This window comes from Callospermophilus lateralis, chromosome 16, assembly GCF_048772815.1.
Source record: "Callospermophilus lateralis isolate mCalLat2 chromosome 16, mCalLat2.hap1, whole genome shotgun sequence".
Lineage (NCBI taxonomy): Eukaryota > Metazoa > Chordata > Mammalia > Rodentia > Sciuridae > Callospermophilus > Callospermophilus lateralis.
In genome coordinates this window covers 85,238,235-85,248,812 of record NC_135320.1, presented here as the reverse complement: position 1 = coordinate 85,248,812, position 10,578 = coordinate 85,238,235, and positions in this window count along the sequence as shown.

Below are 10,578 nucleotides of genomic sequence, written 5' to 3'. Positions count from 1 at the left end.
CCATGCTGGGTTTGTTGTCAGCCCCTAAAGGCTTTGGCTCCCCTGCCTAGTTCAGGGCTGGCTCCCAGGTGCCTCCACTTCAGCCTTGCAGCAGCTCTCACTGGTTCCACAGACCAGGAAACATCAGTGAGCGCACTCCCCAGCCCCAGCCTGTGTGCCAGGACCGAGGCTGAGCATCTGCTGCTTGTGGTCTCACTTGATCCCGACTCTGACTCTGCATTTGCTGCTATTCCATCTGCTCTACAGATGAGGACATGGAGGTCCCCAGTCATGACAGCACTGTCCAAGCACCCTGGCTAGCCCGGAGCTGAAGTGGGACTGGAGCCTGAGCAGTCCAGCTCTAGGGCCTGTGCTCATCCTCAGAAGGGGTCCATGTTCAGGTGCCAGGGCTGGCTAGGACAGTAGCAGAGTCTGTTGGCTGGAAGAGGCAAAGAGAACTCACTCTAGGAGCTGGGTCAGACCCTGGCCCTGATCCACACTTGCCTGGGAAGGAAGAGGCAGCTCACCCACCTCTCCTCATCCCAGTGTGTTCCTGACCATGGACTTTCCCTGGGCCAGCAGCACACAGTATGGGGAAGAGGCCGAGGGCTGTCAGGAGCTAGGGCTGGTGAGTGCTTCATGCTGCCCATGCTCAGGAGAAGGGAAGGTGGGCAGTGAGTGGGCAGTACTATAGCCAGCCAGCAGTTTGACTGTCTTATAGCAGTGCCTATGGCAGTCCTTCCCAGGGATGAGGAGGATGTGGTTTCTGGGTCTGGGGTCTCTTCCTGGGCTTTCTGAACTGACTATTGCTGGACAAAGGGTCCCTCCATATTGTGGGGAACATGCACCTACTGCCTTGGGCTGGGGCTCTGGCAACCAAGGGAGTCGGATAAAATGATAAAAATTCACCAACTTCTATGGGGTTCAGGAGAACCTGATGTCCTCCAGCAGACAACTTCCACATGGCCTGGGACAGTGGAACAGCAATGAGCTGCAGATTCTGATGAATGCTTTTCTGGCAGGCCTGCGCTAAGGGCCTTCCTGGAGTGCCTCTAAGACACAGGTCCCGTGCTGTCATGGCCCAGACTGAGCCCCAAGGGCCCTTGGCTACCAGCAGGGTTCAGTTCTAACTCCTGGCAAGGTGGTGAGGTGCTCCTGGACATCCTCCTGGGGCCTCCCCTTACCTTCTTACAACTGTGAGTCTCTGCCTGTGCGCACGGCCCATCCCCATCTCCCTTTCTCCACCTGACATGGCTCCTGCTGTGCCCCTAGCCTCCCTCTTCCTTGCTCACTCTCCTTAGAGAAGCTCATGCTCAGAACTTGCCTCCAGGAAGCCTCCTAGGCCCTCGCTCCTGCCCTGCCCTAGGCCGGTGGGTCCTCCTGTGTGTTCTTCTCTGCACTTGGAAGGATATAACTTGTGAAGACCAAGCCTTACTGTCACTCCTTTGTGCCTTGGCTGCTAGAATGCTCCAGGGCCCATTTAAGTGAGCAAAGCACAAAAAGAAGTAAATTAAAATGATAAAAATCCACCAACTTCTATGAATTCAATTAAGTAACTAACAGGAACGCTACATTTCTCTGGGGAGGTCCAGAGATGGTATGTTTTCTTCACTCACAATGTAAAATGTTGTTAGTATTTAAGGGAAATGAAAAATAAATCACTCTGGCTTCTTCCTACCATTCACCTCCTGTTGAGCCTTCTCTTAAGCAACTTCAGGAATCACCATGAAATGCAAGTCAGGAAATCAACAGAGAGGTTGAGTAATGAACATCTGCCTTCCAGCTAGTTGGCAAAGCCAGGAAATTTAAAGCAGGACAGACTAACTCCTGAACTTGAACTCTCCCTCTCACACCAAAGGACTGCCTATGTGGTCTCAGATGTGTGTATTATCTTCCTATTGCTGCTATAACAAATCACCACATGCCTAGTGATTTAAAGAAAGTGATTGTATCTTAAAGTTCTGCAGGCTAAACATTCACACGGGTCTCATTATCTAGGATCATGGTGTTGGTGGGTTCCCCTGCTTCCTGAGGCTCTGGGGAGGTTCGTTTCCTAGCCTTTGCCAGCTTCCAGAGGCTGTGTGTTCACCTGAAAGCAGATCCTAAGACAAAGACTGGGAAACACACAGTCGATTTGGGAGGTGTTGGCTGGATGTCTGGCCAGAGAAGCTGGGGGTGCGCGTGGCAGGAGCAACGCAGAGACAAGGTGTGTTCACCAGCCATGTCTGCTGGAGGCGCCTGGGACCTTGAGTGACGTTCGGGTGGGGTCTTTGAAGTGCCTGTTAGGTTGGTGCTGGGGTGACTGAGCCTGAAAATGTCCAGTGAGCGCTGGGAAAGGTGAGGGAGGGGAGTTAAAACTGCAGAGATGATGTGGAGAGGTGAACGAGCCCTGCCTGCTTCCCTGCCCCCCTGCCCCCTCCATGCCCTTCTGCTGAGTGGTCCTGAGACTCCCAGAGTCCACAGGCAATCAATTTGGATGGGTTCATAGCAATCCCTCCAGTTTCCACAAGACGACTGGACTCAGGGTGGACCTGGCTCACCCAGGCCTTTCGTAGAAGCTGTTCAGTGTCATTAACCACAGACCATGGAGGGCGCACTAATGAGCCCAAGTGCTGGAAAAAGATAAACCAGGCAAGAAATCCTCATGAAGTCCTTTTCGCTCGCACTATGGTTGAAGTGGTTGGTGGACACTCCTGGTAGCCATCCAGGCTCCCCCAGGCATGTGGCTTTGTCCTCCTCACCTCTGCCAACTGAAAGAGAGGAAAGAGGACTGAGATGGCACATCTTCCTGAAGTGCCTTGTCATAGGCACCTGTCACTGCCCCTCACTGGCCATGGTGACAGGTTCCAGCGACAGGACACATAATGCAGTCCATCAGGAATAAGAGGGTCCAAGGAGGTGAAGCAGCACCCATCCCAGCCTGGGGCCACACAGTGGGGCCTCCAGTCTCCATTCACTCTCCCAGGGATCTTGGACTGGCCATTAACATCTCAGAGGGTTGGGTCCCTCAGGAATCAAACATGACCACATTCAGGCCACTAGGGCTACCGTGGGTCACATCTAAGGCACATGCCGTGTGTGCAGCAGGTGGCCAGCTCAGCACCTGCCCTCGGCAGGTGTCCAAGGAGACTAGGTCCCTTTCTGCTCCTCATGTATCTGTCCTGGTCTCTGTGCATCCTGCTGGACTGGAAGTGACCAGTTTCTTTCCTCTTTTATGGATACATTTACGGCAATTTTGACAAAACTGGGCAAATAGCTTTTGTGCAGAGACGTCTTCAAAATGGCCATAGGAAAGGAGACAGACCGGGGCTGCCACCCCACAACACGCCTCCATTAGCTGATTTTCTCCAACCCGACACTCAAGGCCAAGTGCTCCAGAGACAGGAGGCTGAGGCCCTGCTATCTCACCCACCCTCTGCCCCGCCTCTCCTCTGGTCCCCCAGGATGGCTCCATCTATTTCTGTGAAGCGTCTATTTACAAAGCAGGTCACAAACAGAGCGCTGCCGTCTAAAGATAGAAAGTCATTTCAGAGCAAACGTCCGCACTTGCCCTGCGGCTGCGAGGCTGCCTTCCCCCCTCCTTTCCTGCTTCTCTGCACTCCACCAGGTCTCTTCTGCCTCCACTGCCTGCAGCTCCAGGGGACCCAGGGCCACTTTTCAGAGACAGGTCTGGACCACGGGGTAGTGCCTCCTGCCCTGGCCTGCGCACGTGAGGACCCGCGCTTGCCCTGCCCAGGTTTCCTATCTTTCCTTCCACACACCCTACTAGGTCACTGCTAATATTCCAACTTTTCAGTTGAGAAGACTGAGACTAGAGGGCCACGGGGCTGGCCCCAAATCACAGAGGCAGGATGTTAGAGCCAGTGGGGTGGCAGTGGCAGGCTCAACACATATGGCACTCTGCGTCACATCCACCAGAGCATCAGGTCGGGAGTGAGGGGCCCCCTCCTCCTGCCCTGTCCTGTACAGCCAGCCTGAGGTGCTGCCCAGTGGTTCCTGTACTGAGATGTGACTCCCACATACTAGCACCTGCAGGGCCCTGCTCTTAGCAGAAGCAGGTCTGAATGCCTGGGAGATGGCCGATGGCCCATCCCGAATGCATGCGTGCCACCACACTGTGGCTCCAGGCCTCTGAAGGCTCCTAGTCCTCATCCTGCCTCTCTCTTCACAGTTTCCCACCCAGTCTCTTCCCCACCGATAACATCTGAGCACCATCTGAGTTCTGGAGTGCCCACTGCAGGCCCAGCTATTCACAGGTTCATGGTGAATCCTGGACTCAGGTGTAGGCAGTGCTCTGCGAGTGGTTCCAAGAACCATCCTGCTGTGGTAGTCAAAAGACTCCGGGGTGTGACTTCTTGCTAGTTGTCCCTCCACCTTCCTGCTACAAAACAGAAAGCCTAGAGCAAGGCCTCACTGCTTGGGCCTAAGCAAATGGAAATACAAGTGTGGCCCTCAAAGCTCCCAGGAAATTAGTGAATTAGGTTGGGTGGAGGGTAATAAAGGACAGCAGGGCACCTGCAAGATGCCACCAGCAGACCAGCTCATGCAGAAAGCAGCCCGCCAGTGCAGATTATCTGCTTTATCAGGAGAAGACAGAAATCCAGTGGTTTTTGTGGGGTTTGGGGCAATCAGTGAAAATAAGCTAAAGCACACTGTGGGCCAAAGGAAACAAGTCTTTCACATGTGGAAGGAGAAAAATAGGCACCTTGTTTAATACTGTTTAATGAAAAAGGAAATTTCTTTCTAAAGTAGCTACAATTTGACCTCAATTGTTCGGTATAATAGATTGGCAGGAAAAGGCTCTGAGGGAAATAACTGTCCTGTAATACGGCTGCACCCCTTGGTTCAGATGGAGGCATTCAGGATGGAAGGAAACAGCTTGTTTCAACCAAGCCTGCGTGGTCCAAGGGGTGATGCCTGCAGCAGGTTTTCCAATTCGAAATAGCTGGTGGTGCCCATTGGGAATGCTGGACCCTCACAATCTGGAGTGTCCCAGTGCAGCGCCCTGCCCAGGATTCAAAGTGGCTTCGCCCTGACCTTCACAGCCAGCACCGCATCCCCAGCATCCCCCTGGCCGTGCCGTCCTGCCCTCCTCTCTTTTGAAGGCGTGTGCTCTGTGATCGTCTTTCCATAGCACTGAAAGCTTAAGTTCACAGGGGGTGGCTCCTGTCCAAACAGGGAGTCAGGGGCAGCCCCTTGTCTGCACACTGTTCAGTTACAAAAATGAGTTGTTCCTGGGCTTGGACACTGGTCTCCCCTTGACCCTGTGGGATGCTTCCTGGGGCATGGTTTTAGAAGTTGGGGTGGAAAGTTAATTAGCAAGTCAGTGTTTGGTTTGAGATGATCCCGGGTTTTGTTTGGCTGAAACATCCTATTAGACTAGAAATCTAAACGCTCTTTCTCTGATTTCTGGTTTTGGGAAAGAGTGTGTGTGTGTGATTTTCTGCTCCAGCTTCTCCCCTGCTGAGTCTGCCCAGCTCAGATCAGGTGCTCCAGCAGCAGTTGGTGAACAGAGAACAGTGGTGCCATCCCGTCTGTTCACACTGGCCATCTGAGAGTCTCTCCAGTGTTCTAGAGTCATTAGCAAGGCACGCCCCTTTTATTGATGAAAGAAATGAGCTCAGAGATGGAACTTTTGTGTTGCTTAGCTGACGCAGAATGAAAGTTGAAAACAACCTGGCTTTGCAGAATCAGGGGATAGAACACCAGGGGCCAAGACACACTCTGTGTTGCAATCTAAGGCAGAAGAGCTCTTGGGGTGGCCAATGGCTCCTGTTGATTAGAGGAGCCTGGCAAACAGCAGAAGAGGAGGTAGGTATCCTGGGAAAAAGAAAGGCAGAAAGAGGGCCAGGCCCGGGGAGTAAGGGCTCAGAGCCAGCAGGAGGAAAGATGGAAAGCAGCAAGGACTCCTAGCCAAAGCCCAGCAGAATGCGAGCCTCGGGAAGGCTGGGAGTCACATGGTGTGCAGTGGCCAAGGCTGCCCCAGCCATACCTACGAAGGCAGGTGGTCATGGGGCAGACTCTGGGCTACACCTGCTGGAGGGAGGAAAGGCTGCTGAGCAGTCCAGATCACAGAGGGAGGGCGGGTTCTGGGGACAGCGTTTAGCCCAGGAAGCCTCCTTGTTGTGGAGGAGGCAGTACAAGGCGGGTGTGTGTGTGTGTGTGTGTGTGTGTTGGGGGAGGCTATGGGCTACTTCCACAGGAGAGGAGCATGGGATATGGAAAGCCACCTCTGAGGGATGTGGGGGTTTTTCCAAAAGGACAAGAGTCCTAGGCAAGCCAAAGGAATCCATGCACACCATAGGGTGAGAAGGGAGACAGCCTCTCTGCAGAACGGCAGCCAGAGGCCCTCTGTCCACCCTGCCTCCTGGACAGACAGTGGCTTCCACAGCAGCCACCACAGCACCAGGGAGCAGATCTTCCCGTCCAGCCCTGTGTGTTTGCTGGGTCTACAAAAACCCTGACTACAAAGACAGAGCTACTAAAATGTAAATGGCTCTTAGAAGTGGCTTTGGAGAAACCCCTGGCAGTGTGGCATATAGATGCCCAACGTGTTTTTATTTTATGTATGTACCTATTTTATTTCTCCACTCCTATTTGTCTATTATCCCCATAGATTCCAAACACAAATAATGCCTCCAAACAGATCAGACTTCGATTTCCTATGTCCAACAGCAGATGTCTGCGCTTGGCTGGCAAGCTCACTATTTTGTCCTGGCATCCAAAGCAGCCCCCGTGCTGGCCGTGGGCATGTGGGAGCTTGAAAGGGATTCAGAGCAGTCCAAGCATCACCCATCCCCGAAGCTTCAACGTTTTCTGTTCTAAAATGATCTGAATGATCCGGGAACATAGGAATCATTTCTGTTGTCAAAATAGCTGCTTCTATTAAAAGACTACTTCTTTGTGCTCTAAAAATGCATCTAGTCTGCATGGCTATTGACACCCCAACAGAGTGCACAGTGCTCCTCCTGGTCCCGGCTCCACCTCACCTCCGCAGCCAGCCCTGGGGCCTTCGGGGAGGGAGCTTCGTCTGAGTCTGTTTTGCCTTCTTCAAGTTCAGGCCTACCCAGTGTGGTTCTAGGGAGATGCTCCTGCTTCAGTGGGGTTTGGAAGAAGCTTATCAATACAAATCCTTTCTGCCTACACACCCTGCAGCCAGCTCTCCCTACCTGGGCCAGGGGAGGGACCTGCGGAACAGATGCCAAGGCTCTGTGGGGCATACGGCTGACTCCAGGTGCTTGGCTGGGGCAGGGTGGACAAGCAAGGCAAGCACCTCAGAGCAGAGGAACGGCCCTCTAGATGTGGGGAGCAGGGAGGAAGGCGCACCTCTAAGGGTCCAAGGAACGCGGACTGCAGTGGAACGAGCATGTGTTGTGACAGGAGCAGGCTGTTTGCACAGGTGAGTCCAGCGGGACTGGAATGCAGGTGCCCAGGGGAGCAGCAGCGGGAGAGGGAGATGATCCAGAGGGAAGGGCCTGCAGGGCTGACTAGGGGGCTCGAACAGGACCCTGGAGGCAACTAGAGAGCAGCAAAGGGGTGCGAGTGGTGAAGGATCGTCCTCAGGGAGTTCACTCCATCGCAGGGCGAAGGAAAGTGCAGCCAGGTTGAGAGGGGCTGGGAACCGAGGAGCCTCAGCAAGGATGCTTCTGCAGCAGCCACCGGCAGAAAGGTCTGACCTCCCCCTGAAACCCGAGGGGGAGGAGGTCATGATGGAAGACCCAGGGTCTGTGGAGCAGGGGACTGTGCAGGGGTGGGTGGCTGCTCTGAAGATGGGTGGGAGAAGAGGTGCCCTGAGGGTGGCCGAGCGAGAGCACTGAGGTCACCACGTCAGGCCCCACCTGAAGGCCTGGCGTGTGAGCCAGGACATTGCAACCTCCCTAGGATGTGGCTCCGCCACCCACATTTGTAGGTGAGGGCTCTAAGGCACAGAGGTGTGGAGGACCCGCCTGCCCTCCAGGAAGAGCCCCCAGGGCCGTGCTTCTCCTGCTCCTGGCAGAGGTGAGGGAAGGCACTTCTGCAGCCAGGATGTGAAAGTCTGTGCCTTCTGCCTTGTGTCCCCCACTCATGGACTCGCTCTTACACCACTGGCTCTAGGGAGGCCACTGTCCTGCTGTGAGGACGCTCAGGTGGGTTGGATTTGGAGAAGCCCTCGAGGCAAGGTGTGGAGAGCTGTGGCAGCTGCCATGGGGGTGAGCTGTGTAGATGTACCCCGCCCTGGGCCAGCCAGTGACGGCAGCCCCACTGACGGCCTGACTCTGCCCCTGAGACTGACCAGGCCCAGGCCTTAAGGAAGTGGACAAGTAACAAACCTTCATTCTCTTAACTGTGGAGGTCTGCTATCACTGTCACGTGGCATTGGTGGCTCACACACCAGGCACCAGCCTTCGTGGGACCAGTGACGCCAGAGCTGCCCTGGGAAGCACTGTCTCTGTGACCTCCAGAAGCTAAAGTGAGGAGCACATTTTGAGGATGAGCATTTGGGGGCCAGGGCAGGACAGTGAGAGTGAGCGGCCGGCAGCTGGAGGGGCACTAACAATACACATTTTTTTAGGTGCTGTCTGTGGGCAGGTGGGTGGGGGACAGGTGGGCCGTCAGGGAAGCGGTCAGAAGCCTGGCGCAGGGCTGCCAGAACACTTGCACTGCAATTCACAGGGAGCAAGAGCGCAGGGGAGGAGCTGCGGGGCCTGCAAAGCACCGCTCTGCCAGAGCTCCTGCGTACTCAGAGCAGCCTGGCCACTCTGCAGAAGACTGGTCACGCTGAGGCCAGAATCCTTAGGTTGCAGTAAGGAGACATTCTCTTGGTATAGTAGCAACAATAATTCCACAACTTCACGAAGGCGTCACCTTGAACGTGGCTGTAGAGTCTGATATAGTTAAATAGACACTGAAAAAAGTCTTCAGCTACTATTTTTAAAACCATTTGAGTCACTCAGATCCTTTAAAACCAAATGCTGGAGTGGTTATTTTCAGCCTGTGGAGATTGAAAACTGTTAATAAGAAGGAGAGAGGATGTCAAGGAGGAACCCTGGTGCTCTTGGACCGACCGAAATCAACTTAGCCAGGAAGCCGGGCTGCGACGCGACTCAGAGGCTCTTTCCATAGTTTTCTTCTGGCTGAACAACTCCTCACCCACCCTCAGCTGCAGGTGGTGGACTGTGTGTTTATGCAGCTATTCAAAGAGCACTTGCCAGGGTGGAGGCCCTGAGCTGAGACCTGGGGATGCAGTTGCCTAAGGCAGTTTGTCTTGAAGGCTGCTGTGGCCTGGATGTCGATATCCCTTCAAAACTCATTTCCTGGAGCCCAGTACTCAGGGAGACAGCAGCAAGAGGAGGACCCCCCCTTGGTAGCGGGGTTCCTGTTATAATGAGATGCTAGAGGAGGTTCCCCTTCACCATGTGAGCACACAGAAGGGGCTGTTTAGGAAGCACAGAGCCCCCAGACACCAAATCTGCAGTTCTCTTCATTCTGGACTTTGCAGTCTCCTGGAAGGTGAACAATAATAAATAAATTACCAGTTGATGATGATTCTGTTATCGTAGCACCAGAGGATGCACACAGACTGTGAAGGTCAGTGGTGGGACAGAGAAGAAAAACAAGAAAACCAGTGATCAGCAGCACGTATGACGGTGTGGGCCTGTGGCAGGCACAGGTAAGCGTGCGACTTCAACGCATGGATGCCCTCATGGGCTGGATGTGGGTTAGAGCTTCTGGGGGTGTCATAAAGGATGGCATGAATTCCCTGGAAATTTGGAGTGTTCCAAGATAGTTAAGGGGCTTTGGGTGGGTCACAGGTACACAGAGACTGATTCCTCCAGCTTTGGGTGCATCCCTGCAGGGCCGGAGAGCCTTGGCCCCCCTCCACGTAACCGAGCAAGTTGTGAGTGTATCTTCATTCCGTGTGTGGCTTGTCCTGACTGGCTAAAAGGATGCACGTAAGAGGTACCTAGGAAGAGTCAGTCTATGTGAAGAGCTATGCAGAGCTCCTGGGCCCCAAGGAATGTTCTGGCCAAGTGGAGAGGCAGGACTTTCATATCCACTTGGTGGCAATGGCACCCACTGTGGTGGTAGCGAAGCTAGTGGGGAGCTGGGATGCAGGTGCTCCACTGCTCCCTTCTGGGGCTGGCTCAGGGAGGCTGAGTGGAGACAGGATTTTTGTCTACCACTGCTCAGCAATACACAGGCTACTAGGCCCTCCCTGTGCCTGTGGGGTCAGGGCAGTATCAGCAGAGGCTCCTGAAGCCAGAGCAGCCCTGCTCAGCAGTAACGAGGGACCTCCTCACCAGCAGTGGTGTCAAAAGAGCCCAGTGTGAAACCCGAACCAGCTTCCCCCTAATCCACACCCCAACAACAACAGGCTGCACCTCCTTTCCCTTGCTGAAGCAATGCCTAAGGAGACGAGCTATAACAGGTTTCCCTTAAGGGCAAGGAGACCTGCTGGCACAGAGCCTGCCCATCTGCTGGCCTGTGTCCCATGCACCCACCTCCTGCACCTCCCCTTGCTGTGTGGGCCCCACACTCAGTTCTGCAGCCTCCCCTAAAACTTCGCAGAGCAGGACCTTGGGAGAGCTGGCTGAACAACTCTTCTCAACCCCTTCTCCA